Source organism: Macadamia integrifolia, chromosome 9 (genome assembly GCF_013358625.1).
Source record: "Macadamia integrifolia cultivar HAES 741 chromosome 9, SCU_Mint_v3, whole genome shotgun sequence".
Classification (NCBI taxonomy): Eukaryota; Viridiplantae; Streptophyta; class Magnoliopsida; order Proteales; family Proteaceae; genus Macadamia; species Macadamia integrifolia.
In genome coordinates, this window is record NC_056565.1 from 40,356,743 (window position 1) to 40,374,868 (window position 18,126).

The window sequence follows — 18,126 nt, forward strand, 5'->3', positions numbered from 1 at the left end:
AGGAAGAAAGAAGAAGAGGAAGAAGAAGGGGATTGGAGGCCTACCTTGGTGCCGGCTACCGCCTTATTGCCGGAATCACTGTTAGAGGTAACTACAACCTCCCATGCCACTCTCTCACTTCATCTCAACCTAGAAAAAGCTAGGTATGGATGGAATCTTGATGTACAAACTATGTCAAGGTTGTAGAATGAGTGTTCTACCCTCCCGGTGTGGTTGCCGAGCTCGAACCAAGCCTGGTGAACTCCAACAACATGTAATGTCAAAAGACCAACTAGGGTTTTGATCATTCGATCGATGTATCTCCTAAATGGATCGATGGAATTGGAATTTTCTTGGATTAGAATGATGCTAGGAACATCCCCTACAAACTCTATAGAAACAAATCCCGGTGATCGGGCCCGAGCCAGAAAGCCCCAATTTGAGTTGGACCTTTCTGTGTCCACTGGAAATATAGCATAGGAAACACTGTAGCTGATTCCGGTGGGTTGTTTATGGTGGACATATGAGCCTTATGTGCTCTTTGTCACCTCCATAAAAAATAGGACTGAATTTTCTGGTGGAAATGCCCTGTTTCCAGTGGGTGTTTCCAGTGATAGTACTGTCACCTAAGAACTGTGTTTGTACCCTTTGGGGGTGACCTGTGTGGGTCCCTCCTGATGTTTTCGATGCGTATTGATGTACTATTCCATTTGTGTCTAGGACAGTGATGTGCAAAGGCCCCAATGCTGAAATTAAATTAATCGATCGGTGGCCTTACTTGAACCCGAACACACCCGATCGTAAAACAGGTGAGGGATGGACTGTGTTTATTTCTAAAATATTTATTATCATTAAATTTCTTACGTGTTTAGAATTTTATGTTTAGTTGTAATTATTCAAATACAATTATGGTATGCTACATTGTCATTTTACAATTTTGATATGAATTGTATGGAAATGTATGACAGGGTCCGGTGTGGCCGAGGTGGTACCGATGCCATGATTACCGTATGTATGTTGCATTCATGCATTGATTATGTGCATTAGAGTTAGTTATAGACATGGGTTACACTTTGTGGCCAAGGTCTCGCTAGTATTGTGTACCCCAGGACTGCATTTGGAAATGGATACGCTTCATGGCCAAGGTCTTGCCGGTGTTACGTAGTCCATACTCAACTGTGATATGTATGCTAGATTAGGTAAATGGTCTTAGGTTACACTTTGTGGCCAAGGTCTCCCTGGTATCGTGTACTCGGGATTGTATTTTGAGATGGATTACTCTTTGTGGCCGAGGTCTCTCCACTATCGTGTAATCCATACTAACTGTATCATTATGAAGGCATATAGTATATATATGGTTAGGTATCACTCCCTGTGCTACGTGCCCTTACCAACAGGGGTTGAGGTGTTGGATAACCCATTGTGGTATGTTTGATGTGCCTTTCTGAAGTGCCACACCTATGGTACGATGTGATTGTTGCTGGAGGTGGGAACCTGTCTGGCATAGCCGATGTGTTACCGGTGCCATGACTGCCAGGAGGGGATTATCAGGGGTTTTCAGGGTGACCTATGGACCCATATAGGGACCGGCAAGCTTCTAATCATGGCTAGGGTTTGTATCGCTGCGTAGTCGATGTCATTCCAAGCCGAGGGATACAACCTAATGCACCGTAGTAGCATTTACTAGACTTAGTTTGTATTGTTAGGTGGATAATAAATAAATGAACTGCACCATGAGCATCATGGACTATGTGTTTAATTTTTGCAATCATGTATCATAAATTATTACTGCTATCGACTTGCTTAGATGTGTTTGACCCCACCCCTCACTGAGCGAGTTGGAAAGCTCACCCCACATATACAACTCTTTTTAGATGATGATGCAGGTACCGTGGTGCCCATGGTGGGTGACTTAGTATCTTCTGGGTCAGAGTATGGTGTAAGCGATTGGTGGATGCCAGAAGTGGGGGAGCACGATTAGGACTGTGCTTGCGATCACTGTGCTTACGCCACACCGTGAGATTGTATATTATCTTTTGATACTTTTGGATATAGTTGTGGATAGTATATTTTCTTGAGATTATATTATATATCATGGATGAATGTAACAGAATAACTCGTTATAGCTATTATATTACCATTAGATGTTTTCCCATTTTATTTATAATTCCGCTACTATACTCTGATTCCGTTGCTTATGTTTGTTTGTGTTGTGAGATTGTGAAAATGTTAAGGTAGTGCTATCAGAGATCCTGGTAGGTTGGTAAGATAGGTATGTATCTTACTCACACAGTCGGTATTCCTAATGATAAGTTGGGATCTGCCGGGAGTGGGGTTTGACAGCCCTGTTAAAGGTAACTTGTTTTATAGAAAAATCCTGACTAAAGTGTTTACGGTGAGGAGAGGAAAGAGTCACATTCCATTCCTTTTGATAGAGGCATTTTGGAGAAGGTGCATCTCCATGAGTATGCAGGTAGTGATAAGGATGAGGCACCTGTAGCTGAAGAGGCGGAATCAAAGAGTGAGGAGGACCAAGAGCATGATGAGCTGCGCATGAGTGAGGATGAGCAGCATGAGGAGGAAATACAACATAGGGTGGTAGAGATATACGTAAAGGAGATCTATGAGGAGCAGGAGATAGCACAGAGATTTGTGGGAGAGGTACCACTCAGGGATGAGGGGCAGCAAGAGGATCCCCTGAGAGACTTCCATATTTGTGATGTGGACATGGGTCTCAATGGGTTTACCCTGGATGAGATTGAGAGTCTAGGGACACATCTTCCCCATGTTCCAAAGGAGAGCGGTCATGGCACCATCCCTATTGAGGTACCATAGACCACACATACTACTCACCTTCCTTATCAGACTCCATTCGTGACTACACCAGAGTCTACCCAGCCTTCTGCTCAAACAGGATGTAATTCCCATTTCTTGTTATTTAATATTCTATATGAATTCTAACTTAATATCATGTTCTTTATCTTACTTGTTCCCTACTTTTATGGCTCAAATGCCCCCAATTCTACAGACTATGTTGAACTTCATGGAGAGGGGCTTCACTCGAGTCACCACCAGTCTGGACTTACTAATAGCCAGAGTTGACACTTTGAGTTCTAGGGTAGAGGTTGCCTTAGATGGATGGGCAGAGTGTCTGAACATCCCTCCGAACTACAGGCCTCCCATTTATCAGTCAATTTCATAGCAACAACGCGATGTGGCTTCGACTTCATCCCGTCGTCCACGACAATCTTGATAGTAGAGCTTAGTCCTAGTGTCTGATTCTAGTCTTTTTGTTATTTTGCTAACGGACTTAGTCCAACTTTCTGGTGTAGTTTGGATTATGCTTATCACTAGTTTTTTTTTTTAAACATTTTCAGATGTGTTCTCCCCCATTTTGCAGTCATGGGGATACTTTCTCTTTCTTGTATTTTTGTTTTTACTGTAAAGGTTCTTTATAGTACATATTATAAATCTCTTTTATATAGTGGACCAGTTCTTTGGAGTTTCTATTTATTATATATATATATATATATATATTTTCTCACTTACTTGTACCTTTTTATCTTTTGGCTTTTATTGGGTTACCCATTGATCACCACACACCTAAATATCAAGTTAGATTAGATTACGACAGAGCATCTCTACTCTGATACCACTCTGTCACACCCTGCTTCAAATATGGTTAAGGTATGTGGCACTGGATTCCCAACCCAGTCAGCTAGACAATACTCAGGATCATAGATGTAGTATAGTAACCAAACCCACCTTACAAGTCAACTACTAAATCAGAGTACACATATAAGATCCATAAAAACATAAATATGTGGGGTGATTGGACTACGGTGATACCGAATATTGTAATTACAAATTTACAACTCAATTCACAAGTAATATGAATATTGACAACCTTACAACCAATGGTAACAAAATACTTCTTTTATAATATAAATTATGTCATCTGCCCCTGCAAGTGTCCAACAAAGCATATGTATGATCTATCTTTGCCTTGCCAAAGCTCCAACTCTAATATCTAAAAATATATATCAAAGGGGCGTGAGCTACACAACTCAGTGAGGAATGTGAGCATGCAAGCACACACATACAAATCATGAATGCCATCACAAGTTCATAATATCATACTCCATATGCAAAATCCACATGATTCATTTATTAATGTATAAATTTCCATTCTAATTACTAAGTCTCAGTATCTATGAGTATAAGTGCTATAAGTAATGTAGGTGGCATTCCCTACCCTTTACATTGGGCCTCAGGAATACAAACTCGTTACAATTAGGAGTTAGCCAGTCTCGGTCAGAGCCTTAGTCCTCCAGCTAACCCATAAATAGTAGCCCCCGACACATGGTCCCGATCAGAGCCTCGATTCCCCATGGTCCTATAGTTATGTGTACAGTACATCGTACCATGTTGTGCCCTCTCAGGATATAGTTTGTCGTACCAGGGCGTAGTAGTCCTCTGTGACTGACCACCGAGTGGGATTAACCAATACCTTACCCCCTATTGGCAAGGGGTTATAGCAGTAGGTATGTGAGCCTAACCATGTGCATCTACATGCATCCATCATAAATCATGACATTCCATCACATCCAATTGTGGCCATAGATCTAAGACTGACCTCTGAGCCCTCGATACCTGACAGAAGCTCAGCCACACCGTGCCTCAGACCGTCAATATTACATCCACTACCATCCACTGTCATAGTAGTCATCCACAAATCTCAATCACATCCAAGTCGATAAAGCATACATCATGTGAAAATATATAATTTGATATAAAATAAATCCATAACACAAATTGTCACACCCCATTGTCACAGAACCAGACCAGTGACCGAGTTAACTCCTAAACTCCTGTTAACCCAAAACCTACCAGGATCATCTAATGCAGTAACCACAACACAACATACACATAAATAAAGAAAGTAAAATCTATTTTTTAGCTGAAGTCTTGTATGTATATACCTATGAATACCCCAATACTCTTGATATCCAAATTGTGTTACATAGTACATTTATATATGAGCCGGTAGGCATGATATATACACAAGAATATATAATTTAAATATCCGAAACACAAAAGGGGTAACATAATAAAGAATCAAAAAGAATCTCGGGTCAGGTATCACTGTTGCTATCCTGCAACACAGCTCTCACATGGGCACTCAACACCGTGCCCAAGATCTTTAGGGACCCACTAGTCCTCAGCTAAAAATTCTACAGTGGGTCCTAACTCTAGCTTCTCAGTCGGAAAACTTATGAGATCATCTAAAAATGGTGTGCACGTGGGATGAACTCACTAGCCTAGTTAGTTAAAAGAAAGACCAAGCAAGCATTCGCAATACAAATGAACCTATATGCATGCATAGTCCATTTTTATTATCCTAAATCACCTAAGCAACATTGCTAAGTCATAGGTTATGTGTTACTCATAACCACAGTGCGTGTATGCCCTAGGTACGAGTCACAAACCCCATCCCGCGATATGCACATAGGGTTGTCGAAAAAGGCCAGCCGTGGGTACCCAAAAAAGTAAATTGTTGCTCCTCAGTGACATTAAAGTAAATTGGGCCTTGCCCTGCATTAAAGTAAATGCAGTACGATTGACCCTCTGATTATATTACCAAAGTTGCTGACTATCCTAGTGATCAGTTGAGCATACTTCTAACCGCCACTGTTGGTACACAACCTCGGGCTTCCGCCCAGTGATATACCCAACACCTAAACCCCTACTGGTAAGGGTCGTAGCATAGGGAAATGTCATTCTTAATCGCATACTTCTATATGAGATAGTATGATTGCATAGTGCACCGCATCCCATTCCACGGGCCACCAATGCATTTGTTTCCATGCCGACTACGACATCTAATCTAGCAATGCATCATATTCAAATTGATTTTAGAGTCACCCTTACTATCATGTTCATAGGGTATGTGTCTCAACTCGTTTGGGTTCAAATCCTGCATGACCAAACCAATCAATTGGGTAAAGAAACCGGGTTTAAGAAGTAAGGTATCACACAAATATCACTCCGTAAAATATACCAAACACCCACTCACCTAATTTTATCGAATCTGGTGTCCTTTCGATAAATTCTCGATCATCTGTGTCCTCACCGGGTAGATTGTTGGTTCCTAAGTAAATATTATACGTTTGAGTTAAATTTCTTTGGTATTAAATTTTTACAAATCTTACTTCTCAAATCTCATTTGGATCTAAATTCTAAAATCCTTACTCTACAGATAAGGAGCACACTGGCCTCAGGTCAGTAGTCCATCCTAGTTGACTAAACTAACATTACAATCTAGCTCCGGGGTGTCTGTATATGTCATTTATTCAACTCACATAGTCACTAAGCACATTCGTGGTATACTGGATTGGATCCATAGGTAGTTAACTTGTATTTACCCTACTAGGCATGTGTGTACTGCCTTTGGCTCAAGTACTTAAATACAACCCCAAGCACAGGTAGGGACATTATTATCATTTCAAAACCCCATGCCTTGCATAACATTTTCTTCCTCTACTTGAGGTCATAAATCCTATCTTTACATTGTATAACCCTTGTGGGGCAGGTCTGGCCACACACACAGAGGCCACGAGCCATTTACATCAAAATATCCCTAACAACCCTGTTCTATTAGGCCCTAACTGGCTGACTGGCTAGTTAGCCTGGCAGAATAGGCTTTCACAGCCCAACAACCCTGTCTCTTCTTAGCAGAGCTGTGCTGGGTAGTTCTAGCACCTAAATCATAGTGCACCCTCTTCATTTTAAACTTCTACACCTTAGAAACTAATTTCCCAATTCAATTTGGGTCTCAATTTATCCAATTTGTTCCCTGCGAGGGTCAACTAAATTTTTTGCTTGTCTTTGGGTACAATTGAAGTCTTGCGGGGGAAAATCCCACTACCAGTTGCAGTTAATTTAGTCCAATTGGGAAAAGCCCTTTGGTTTAGGGTTTCTTGGATAACCCTACAGTCAATTGGGTCCCAACTGGGGTCCAGAAATTGGGGCTTTTGCTATGGGAAGTTATATTGAAGTCCCACCAGCAATTTTCCTCACCCAATTTCACTTTTTTTATACTAACCCTAACCCTGGCTGATTCCTATTCTAGCTCAATTCACTAGGGTGGGTTTAGGGTTTTACCTTCCCAGTGTTCCTAGTGTGTGTAACCTTGTCCAACAGCAACTGTCCAGCTCTAGCTATCTTCTCCAAGCATAGCAGCACCTCTGGCTATATCCTCTTTCTGTGGACAAAATTTGGGAATGCACACATGGCAAGAGCAGCAGCCACAAGTAGCAGCAGGGCCGTAGTAGAAGCAGCAACAAGAGCAGTAGCAATTTCCCCCCTTCTCTTCTCTTCTCTTCTCTTCTCTTCTCTTCTCTTCTCTTCTCTTCCTTTCCTCTTCCTTCCTCCTCTTTTCCTTCCTTTCTTTTCTCCTCTGTATTCTTTTCTGTTCACAGCAGCATAAGGAGAGAAACAACTGACTCTCCCTCCCTTTTATAAGCTAAGCAAACCCTAAGGCCTGTTTGGCAAAATACTTTTTAGAAAGTCATTTTTCATAAGTATTTAAACTTAAATAACTATTCATAGGGTTTAGGGTTGGACATGAAATTTGTTGCATTAAAACCCTTTAACATGTCCCTACACAGAGTAGAAAATTGGTGGAATGACCCCTCAAAGTAGTGGGGCCCAAAGAGGAAAAATGCCAAATCTGGGCATTTTGGCAACACAACTGGTTGGCCGGTTAGCTAGGGCCTATCCCACTAGTTAGCCATTTTTGGCTTCCCTACTGTCCTGATATGAGCGTAGTGGCCGAAAATGGACTGATGTCTCTCTTCCCTTGTGGGGGAAGGACTTGCATCCCATCCTCTCTCCTCTCTTTCTCTTTTATGTGAGGGGAGGGGTTCGTGTCGTGTCTGCTTTGCTTGCTGGCCCGCACCGCCATATCATCGCTCAGAGATATGTGAAGGCCTATTTCGTAAGAATATAAAATTCATCATTTGAGATGGGGGTTTGATGATGGTCCAATACGGGGATTGGGATCATATAAATGGGGTTTAGAGTCACCACCTAGGATTATGGGCCTAGAACTTGGAGGTGGGCCCAATTTTGGACAAAAGGGTCCTATAATTGGTCTGGACCAGAGATTTAGGATAAGTCTCAAGTTATAGAGTTGGGAAGGTGTTAGGCACCCAATCTGCTCGATTTAACTAGTCTTCATACTAGATGCTTAAGAACGAACATTTCCCATGATTATTCCTATTCCGCATGTATGGCTAAGTTATCACATAAATATATATACATATATATATATATATATTGACTGAATTTAAATAACTATATACACTAAAAACATAGTTAATGTAAGGTTTACATCATGACGATTCGATTGAGAAAAGATACCTGAACTTAGCCCCTATTTCGGGTCAAGAGAGGTGTGACCTTGATTAGTACCAGCTCTGACTATTTTTCGTGTTTCTCCTAGCTCAGGAGAAGATGGGCTTGACCTCCAACTTCCTTTCTTGAGAGATGTTGATTGTGATGGTATGCAGAAAGGGTTCCGGCTAGGAATGGTTACTTTCAGATTTGGATTCGGACAGAGCTTCAGCTAGGGAAGGCTATTTTCGGATTTGGATTTGGACAGAGCGTCAGCTTGGGGAGGCTATTACCTTGCTTAGTATGAGGTGGTACTCCGACAGAGCTTCCATTGGGGATAGGCTAGGGGAGGGCTAGACTGAGGTGGCACTCTGGTAGAGCTTCCGTTAGGGATAGGCTAGGTTGAGGTGGGCACTTTGGCAGGGCTTCCGTTGGGAATGGCTATTTTTGGAAAGATTTCAAGGGCACTCGGACAGGGGTTCCACTAGGACTGCTATTTTTGGAAAGAAACAGATTGACCTAAAAATGGATTGAAGATCTCCAAAGTCCCGAAGAACACTTTGAAGATCCGAACAGAGTTTCAGATCTTAACAAAGATCTCTTCGTAGACCTGAAGAACCTTAAAGGGGGGGTTTCTATTTCTAGTAAAACACAAGAACACTCAAAGGAGGGGGTTGAAGAACATGCTAATTTTGGCAAAAAATAGATTGACCTAAGTACTTGGATTGAAGATCTTCAAAGTCCCGAAGAACACTTCGAAGGTCCAAACAAGATTTTGGATCTTGACGAAGATCACTCTGAAGACCTGAAGAAAATCAAGAGGGGGAGGGAGGAAAGTTTCACTACAATGGAGTGAGGTGGGATTTTTGGTGTGTTTTCTCCAAAGGAGGGGGATATTTATAGGTTTTTTTGGCCAATAGGAAATGCGTAAACTCCCTATCCGACGGACAAAAAGGAGGCTCTTGCCTAAAGTGGGGGGAGGGGACCTTTATACACTGGGTAAAAGTGGTATTTGAACCAAAATGGGTGGGGAGGGCCTTTTTCCACTAGGTAAACAAGGGGTCTTTGGCTTTGGGAGAGAGAATTACTAGCAAAAAAGGGGTTTTTTGGTTTCAAGTGGGTGAAGGGGGAAGCCCTTAACCTATCAGGCCAGTAGAAAAATAATCTCGGCCATTGCCGTCGGTGTGCAAGACTGGGCTGAAGTGCATGGGGCAGGCAGTGCAGGCAAGGTTATGGGTGTGCGACACATGAAGAGGCACCATGACACAGGCAGTAACTGGCAAAGGGGGAGCGGACATGGGCAGTAGATGGGAAGGTGGGGCAACAAACAGTGCGCACGTATGTATAGGCTGGTCTGCTGACCAGCACGCGCATTGATGAGCACAATAATGTGTGAAATCTTAGGGATATAAGTGTATATTTTGCCCCACTTTGGATAGTACTACTTTTATTTTTCTTGTTTTTTTTTTAGTTTCCAAGTTTACAAGAGAAAGTGCTTAAAGTGAATCAAGAACCAATCCAAAGGTGGGACCCACTCATTGGTACCACATCCTCTCTCCTACAAAATCCTGAAGATTATTCTCTCTCATTGCCACCTCACAAGATCTTGAAGATGCTATGCAGAGATTCCTTTATGATTTAATCAAGATTGCAAGATATTGGTTAATATTGCAAGGAAGGAATAGAATTTGTTAATTTTGGAAACGAATTCTCTCCTTCCTCACACAATATCTCAGAGAATGAGGATTTTTATCAAGATTTTATTTTATTTTATTTTCTTTCTTTTCTTAAAGAAGACTTTTAGAAGGAAGGAGGCAAGACAAAAGCCCTATAAAAGCCCCTTCCTCCCCCCTCCTAATTATTATTCCCCTTAGTTTATTTTCTAGTTTATGCTTAGTTTTCTTCTCTCTCTCCCTTTCTCACTCTTTTGTTTTAGTTCTTCTCTATTTTTGCTTTAATCACTTTTGTAATAGTTTTTTATGTCAATTAATGCAAGCACTCTTTTATTCTTATTCAGCCTTTTATGTTTATGATTTATGCAATTGAGTTGTAATTTTTTAAGTTATAGTTCTAGGCTTAGATCTAGGTGACAAGATCACGAGCCGTGGAGCAATTTTTTTTTTTAAGATTTATTTTCTCTAGTACTAGAAATTTCAGATTTGGTTTATTCCAGATCTAGTTTTTAGTACTGGTAGTATCTCGAATTGATCAAGTTTTCAGTTCAAGGGTTGAAGTGCAAGTAAGTAGACTCCTTCAGTAGTCTTCTCTCCCCCCTCTCATTCCCTCTTCTGACTACCCTTTTTTTCTTAATTTAGGATTTTTATTTTCAGTCGTTACATTATTGCTATCCCTTTCCCCCAAGGTTCATGGCTAGTATATGTGTTGTCTTTGCCCCTCCTAGCCATAGAATCATTAATTTATTGCTTTTATTTTAATTGTCTCCCTTTCCCTAAAGCCAAGTAGAATAACCCTTGTAAGAGTGACTCTCTGGTCAAGTAGGGAAGCTCATATTATGATGCATCCCTCGGGCTAAGTAGAGAAACCTACTTGTGAGTCTCTCTCTAGCTTTATCCCCTTTCTTTTACTTTATTTTTATTTCAGCATTTTTTTCCTTTATTTATTTATTTTTTTTTTAATTACGTGGGTTGTTTATTTTCAGTTATTTATTTATTTAATTTTAATTGCGTGGCTTGCGTCTTTAAATTCTTAGATGACGAATGGTTAGGACGTTATTTTAGATACATATGTTTAGGACGATAGTTAGAATTAGATCACAACCATTAGTAGGTTCACTTTCGCATTATTAAAAGAAAAAAAAATAAAGTGGCTGCTCTCCCTGAGTTCGACCCATAGCTACACTGATCCATACGCTTGCGGTTACATTTAAAAGCTCAAACAAGTTTTTGGCGCCGTTGCCAGGGAGACAGTTCCATGTTATTTTTCACTTTCTTTTGGTAAATCGGAGTGCTTTGTTTGTTTTGTTTTATATTTTTCCTTTTATTTTATTGAATTCTTGAGAAGAACAACTTGCTATAATAGTTGTATCAGTGGAGGTCGCCATGCCTCACAGTATGATAAAGATAGGTTTCGCCCTGTAGTGGTACCTCAGGAATTGACCGGAGCAACCCCGGATCCCTGCCGGTAAGCTCCCAAAAAGCAAAAAAAAAAAAAAAAAATAAAAAAATAAAAAAATAAAAAAATAAAATAAAATAAAATAAAATAAAATAAAATAAAAAAGTTTTGCTATCCATTCTTTTGTGCTTGTCTTACTTTAGTTGTGGGTAGTTTTTCTGTTGCATGAGTGTTAAGTGGGTACGTAATACTAAGAATCGGTTAGAAAGAAGAGATCCAACAAGTAGTGACCCTATACATTTGCTCTCTTTAAAACCCTTTAATATGGGAGACCAACAGCAAAACCCTTCACCTAAATCTCTGAAAGATAGGTTCTACCCTGCTAGAACAGCCCAACCTTTCTGCATAGTTCTACCACAACCCCAGGGCAATAATTTTGAACTCAAATCTCAATACATCACTATGTTTCCCCACTTCCATGGGTTGACCTCTGGGGATGCATACCTATTTCTAAGGGAATTTGAAGAGGTATGTGTTCTAATTAAGATCCAACAAATTTCTGATGATGCTGTTAAGCTTAGGTTTATCACTTTTGCATTGAAAGACCAAGCTAAGAAGTGGTTGTATGGGTTACCCACAAATTCCATAACCTCATGGGAATAGTTCACAGTTGTCTTCCTTAAGAAGTTTTCCCAACTCACAAGATCAATAAGCTTAGAAGTGATATCCTTCAGTTTAGGCAAAAGCCTAGTGAGTCATTTTCCAAACTTATGGAGAGATTCAAGGATCTACTCCAAGAATGCCCTCACCATGGCCTAGACCTGTGGCATTTATGTCAAATAATTTATGAGGGTATTGATTACCCAACTAAACAAATGATAGAGTCTATGTGCCCTGAGGGATTCACATCCTTTACAGATGAAGGAAAGGTATGTGAATTCTTACTTGACTTAGCTGACAAAACCCGTGAGTGGGAATCAACCCAAGAGAGTGAAAGAACCATAGGAGGAAAATGATATTTTGTGGATGGGATAGTAGCCAAGGAAGCCCATTTGGATAGCCTAATCAAGAGAATTGAGGCTATTGTTCCTAGAGAGCCATCATCAGTCAATTTGGTTAAGATTTGTGCTTGGTGCCAGTCCCCTGGACATCTCCTAGAAGAATGCCCCAACACCTCTGGGGGCACTTCTAATGATAGTGTTAATGCCTTATACCAGAATAATCCATATAGTAATACCTACAATCCAGGATGGAGAAATCACCCAAATTTCTCTTGGAATCAGGGCAACCAAGCAGGGCCTTCCAATTTCCATAATCAAGGTCAACCTGGACTCCAAAGGCCTCCCTTTGCACAACAATCTTTTTCTCAAAATACTTTTCCTAGGTCAAATGTAGGACCTCAGGCTAGTTTTCCTAGGGCCCCTCTCCTATCATCTTATCAGCAACCCCCTGGGTTTACCAACACTGGAGAGGCAAGTAGAATAAGTGACTTGGAAAAAATATGGCCCTCCTTATGACAAGCCATCAAAATCTTACGAGAGAACTCACTCAAGTTATCTCAATTATGCGTGAGAGGGAGAAAGGAACTTTACCCAGTCAACCAGAGCCTGACCCTAGGCATCATCAGCCTGTTAGTTCACAAACATCAACTAATGCACCACTTAATATAGTACAAGGTCAGACCCAACAAGGGCTCTCTAACCAATGTAATGTTGTTTATGCCCTTAGGAGTGGTAGAGAGTACTTACAGAGCGTTCCTAAATCTTCCTCATCTATTACTCATGTTAACTCTCCTTCAGTTGAGGACACAAGTGTGCTGCTTGTTTCAGGTTCGTCTGATGAACCTAAAGAATTTTCTGAAACTAAAGATGATTTGGTTGAGGAAACCAAAAATGATTCTTCTGAATAGGGGTAAATCCCTAACAGTCCTTATATTCATCCTGTCCTATTTCCTAATCGCTTGGTAAACAAAAGGAAGACTGCTTCCACAGACAAAATTTTAGAAGTCTTCAAAAAGGTAGAAATGAACATCCCTCTTTTGGATGCCATATCCCAGATCCCCGCCTATGCAAAGGTACTGAAAGATTTGTGTACTCACAAACGTATCACTAGTGTGCCCAAAAAGGCATTCTTGGCAGGTAACATTAGTTCCATAATTACTCAACCTATAGCAGCCAAGTATAAGGATCCAGGGAGCCCTACCATATCTTGTGTCATAGGTAACACCTACATTGAGCATGCCTTACTTGACCTTAGCGCAAGTGTGAATCTTTTACCTTACCATGTGTACAAGCAACTATGATTAGAAGAATTGAAAGCCACTGGAACTACTCTTTAGTTGGCAGATAGGTCTGTTAAGATTCCTAAAGGGATGGTTGAGGATGTCTCACTAAAGGTGGGGGAATTTATTTTCCCTGTTGATTTCATTGTGTTAAATACTAAGCCCTTCTCAACCAAGGATGAGATCACAATAATTCTAGGAAGACCATTCTTGGCTACCAGTAATGCATAAATCAATTGCCAGAATGGTTTCCTAAGATTATCTTTTGGTAACCAAACTGTTGAGTTTAACATGTTTAGGATTGGCAAGCAACCACATATGGAAGAAGAGATCAATATGCTTGAGGATTTTTCTGATGATTTAGTTACCAACTTTGATATTGATTTTGATTCAGAATTCCAAGAGTTTATGGATGAGTTGGATGATGACAGTAAAAATTTCTTTTCTGAAGTCTTGAGTCTTCACACACTTGTGGAGCCCTTAGGACCCCTTTCCAATTCCATTCCTAAACCTTTCATAGTTGAGCCCCCTAAGCTAGATCTTAAGGAGTTGCCATCTAATTTGAGGTATGCTTTCCTAGGGCCTGACCAGGCTCTTCCTGTAATAATTTCTTCAAATTTGACTTCTAGCCAGGAAGAGGAGTTACTTAAAGTGTTAAAAGATAATAAGGAAGCCCTAGGTTGGACTATGGCTGATATCAAGGGTATAAGCCTTTCCATTGTGCAACATCATATACATCTTATGGAGGATTCCAAACCATCCACGGAAACCCAAAGAAGAGCTAACCCAGTGATGATGGAAGCCATTAAGAAAGAGATCCTAAAGTGCTTGGATCATAGAATAATGTATCCTATTTCTGACAGCCAATGGGTAAGCCCAGTTCACGTAGTGCCTAAGAAGTCTGGGGTGACTATAGTTCTCAATGCCAATAATGAACTAATTCCAAATCGTGTCCAATCAGGGTGGAGAGTGTGCATAGACTACAGGAAACTTAATGTGGTAACCTGGAAGGACCACTTTCCATTACCATTCATTGATCAGATGTTAGAGAGGTTTGCTGGACATGAATACTATTGTTTTCTTGATGGATATTCTGGCTATAACCAAATCCCAATTGCTTTAGAGGACCAACATAAGACCACTTTTACATGCCCATATGGAACATTTTCTTACAGGCATATGCCCTTTGGGCTTTGCAATGCCCCTGCTACGTTCCAACGATGCATGATGAGCATCTTTTCTCTCCTTCTTCACACAATATCTCAGAGAATGAGGATTTTTATCAAGATTTTATTTTATTTTATTTTCTTTCTTTTCTTAAAGAAGACTTGTAGAAGGAAGGAGGCAAGACAAAAACCCTATAAAAGCCCCTTCCTCCCCCCTCCTAATTATTATTCCCCTTAGTTTATTTTCTAGTTTATGCTTAGTTTTCTTCTCTCTCTCCCTCTCTCACTCTTTTGTTTTAGTTCTTCTCTATTTTTGCTTTAATCACTTTTGTAATAGTTTTTTATGTCAATTAATGCAAGCACTCTTTTATTCTTATTCAGCCTTTTATGTTTATGATTTATGCAATTGAGTTGTAATTTTTAAGTTATAGTTCTAGGCTTAGATCTAGGTGACAAGATCACGAGCCGTGGAGCAATTTTTTTTTCAAGATTTGTTTTCTCCAGTACTAGAAATTTCAGATTTGGTTTATTCCAGATCTAGTTTTTAGTACTGGTAGTATCTCAAATTGATCAAGTTTTCAGTTCAAGGGTTGAAGTTCAAGTAAGTAGACTCCTTCAGTAGTCTTCTCTCCCCCCTCTCATTCCCTCTTCTGACTACCTTTTTTTTCTTAATTTAGGATTTTTATTTTCAGTCGTTACATTATTGCTATCCCTTTCCCTCAAGGTTTATGGCTAGTGTATGTGTTGGCTTTGCCCCTCCTAGCCATAGAACCATCAATTTATTACTTTTATTTTAATTGTCTCCCTTTTCCCTAAAGCCAAGTAGAGTAACCCTTGTAAGAGTGACTCTCTGGTCAAGTAGGGAAGCTCATATTATGATGCATCCCTCGGGCTAAGTAGAGAAACCTACTTGTGAGTCTCTCTCTAGCTTTATCCTTTTTCTTTTACTTTATTTTTATTTCAGGATTTTTTTTCCTTTATTATTTTTTTTAATTGCGTGGGTTGTTTATTTTCAGTTATTTATTTATTTAATTTTAATTACGTGGCTTGCGTCTTTAAATTCTTAGATGACGAATGGTTAGGACATTATTTTAGATACATATGTTTAGGATGGTAGTTAGAATTAGATCACAACCATTAATAGGTTCACTTTCACATTATTAGAAGAAAAAAAAAATAAAGTGGCTGCTCTCCCTGAGTTCGACCTGTAGCTACACTGATCCGTACGCTTGCGGTTACATTTAAAATCTCAAACACGCATGCATGGGTTAGCCTGTTGGTCAGCACAAAGGCACAAGGCAAGGGCAGTGGCCGTGGGTGCGGGTAGTGGGGTGCAGGACTGTGGGCCTATGAGGCAGGGGCGCAGGCAGTCGGTTACGGGGCCATGGCCTGTAAAGCACTGGGTTGTGGGTAGTGGGTGCAAGGCCACCGGTAATGGGGTATAGGTGCAGGTGCGGGGGCATGGGCATTGAGGTGCGGGGGCACGGGTTGGCTGGTGTGCATGGCAGGTTGGGTGTGCATGGTATGGGGGTGGCTGGCCTGGGCAGCATGAGCTGTAGCCATGTGCTGCTGCCCATGGTGGCAACCCATGGGCTACGGCGATGGGCAGCAGCCAAGGGCAGCAAGCATGCATGCGGGCTGGCCTGCTAGCCAGGACGCGCATCGTGCTTGATTCGTGTTTTTTTTTCTGGTAATGATTACGGGAGATCCGTTGGTCCGATTTTAACATGCCATATATCGTTGAAATTGTATTCTTGAGCACTATCCATCCATATGGTCATGGATTCCTTCATATATAAAAATTCAAAATTGGACCTTGACCATCTAGAGGTTATAGCCCCCAGGCTGAAGGACCCTCGAGCATTGCCCGTTCCCATAGTCACGACATGGGGAAACAGTCGGGTACTTAGGGGCCAATGCCATCCTCCAGGGACCACTGCTCGCTCTCTTCTGAATGGCCTTACAAAGGTATGCCACATTTGTTCTTAAATTTCCTTGTGTCCTATGCTGTACTTACTTCTCCTTGGATTCACAGGTCACTTGGAGGCCGTTCCAGCCTCTTACATTCCCAAACCTTGGTGAAGTCACTTTGGCTTGGTACCTATCTGAGAACCAAGTCCTATTCATGGGCATATGGGGCCATACTTGGTACTTGGGGGGAGAGAGTCATACCTTAGTGGTCTGATTTCGAGGAACGTCTCTCTCCTTGTCTTCCTCCTCCCACCATAAATTGTCCAGAGTGCATTCCTATGGACTAGATTGAGAGACTGGCCGATGGAATATGGGACGATTCATTCCTTGACCATGATAGGGACTACAAAACCTTCCTTGAGGAGGAGATAGTATTCGCCCCTCTTAGCCCTGACGGTCCAGTGGTATATTGCCCTTTCTTGAGTATTTCCCTTATGCTTCAATTTCTTTTTGCCTTAGTCTTGAACGATGTTCTTTCAAGGGAAAACACAACGTGTAGATATTTTTACAGTTCAGTCACACGTCAGCATTGCTGGTCCATCATAGACTGGACCCTCTACTAGTGCGGGTGTGTCTCTCAGGATAGCCACCATCCCATTCCATGGCTTCCCAGGTTGGTGCTACCCCAACGCAGTCAATCCTAGCCTCCCTCATCTTCTAGAGTAGAGAACAGATGTAGATGCTTCCCTTGGGCTGCCTATTCCTTATGACTATGTAAGTATCTGACCATCCCTCAATTGACTTTCGACCTCCTTTGACTGATACTCTTTCTCAGGTGTCCCCGAAGGTCTATTCTGAGATCAGGAGGATGCATTATGGCTTATGTGAGACGATGATCGCCAAGGTAATTTCTATCTCTTTTTTCTTTTTACCCTTCTTCTTTCATTACTCTTCTTCTTGATGCTCCCCTATATTTCTTAGGATGGAACGATTGTTGCCTTGGAGAGCTAAGTTAGCTCCTATCAGCAAGAGAATGCCCAACAGCATGCACTGATTCAAGATTTGACCCAGAGACTGGAGAGTACTGGACTGACATCCCCGAGCTCCTCGTCATTCCATGAGGGTGACTCAGAGTATGGTTCAGATGAGGATTTTGGCCCTTAGGAATCTGTTCCTGTAGTTCTTGCAAGCACAAACACATGTATATTTTTTCTTTTTCTTTTCTCTCCCCCTATTTGTTCACTTTTTTTTTTTTTTTAGCATTTTATGGATGGAAACCTATCTTGGGAACAAAGAAAATTTTGTTTTATTTATGGTTTG

The 18,126-nt window shown here is 41.0% G+C and overlaps 1 non-coding gene across 1 annotated transcript; it reads right to left on the reverse strand.

Annotated features, from left to right (window-relative positions):
- Positions 1-12,158: 12,158 nt before the first annotated feature.
- LOC122090236 lies at positions 12,159-12,265 on the reverse strand. The gene has a single exon (XR_006143477.1). It is a non-coding gene; the product is annotated as a small nucleolar RNA R71 (small nucleolar RNA).
- Positions 12,266-18,126: the final 5,861 nt, after the last annotated feature.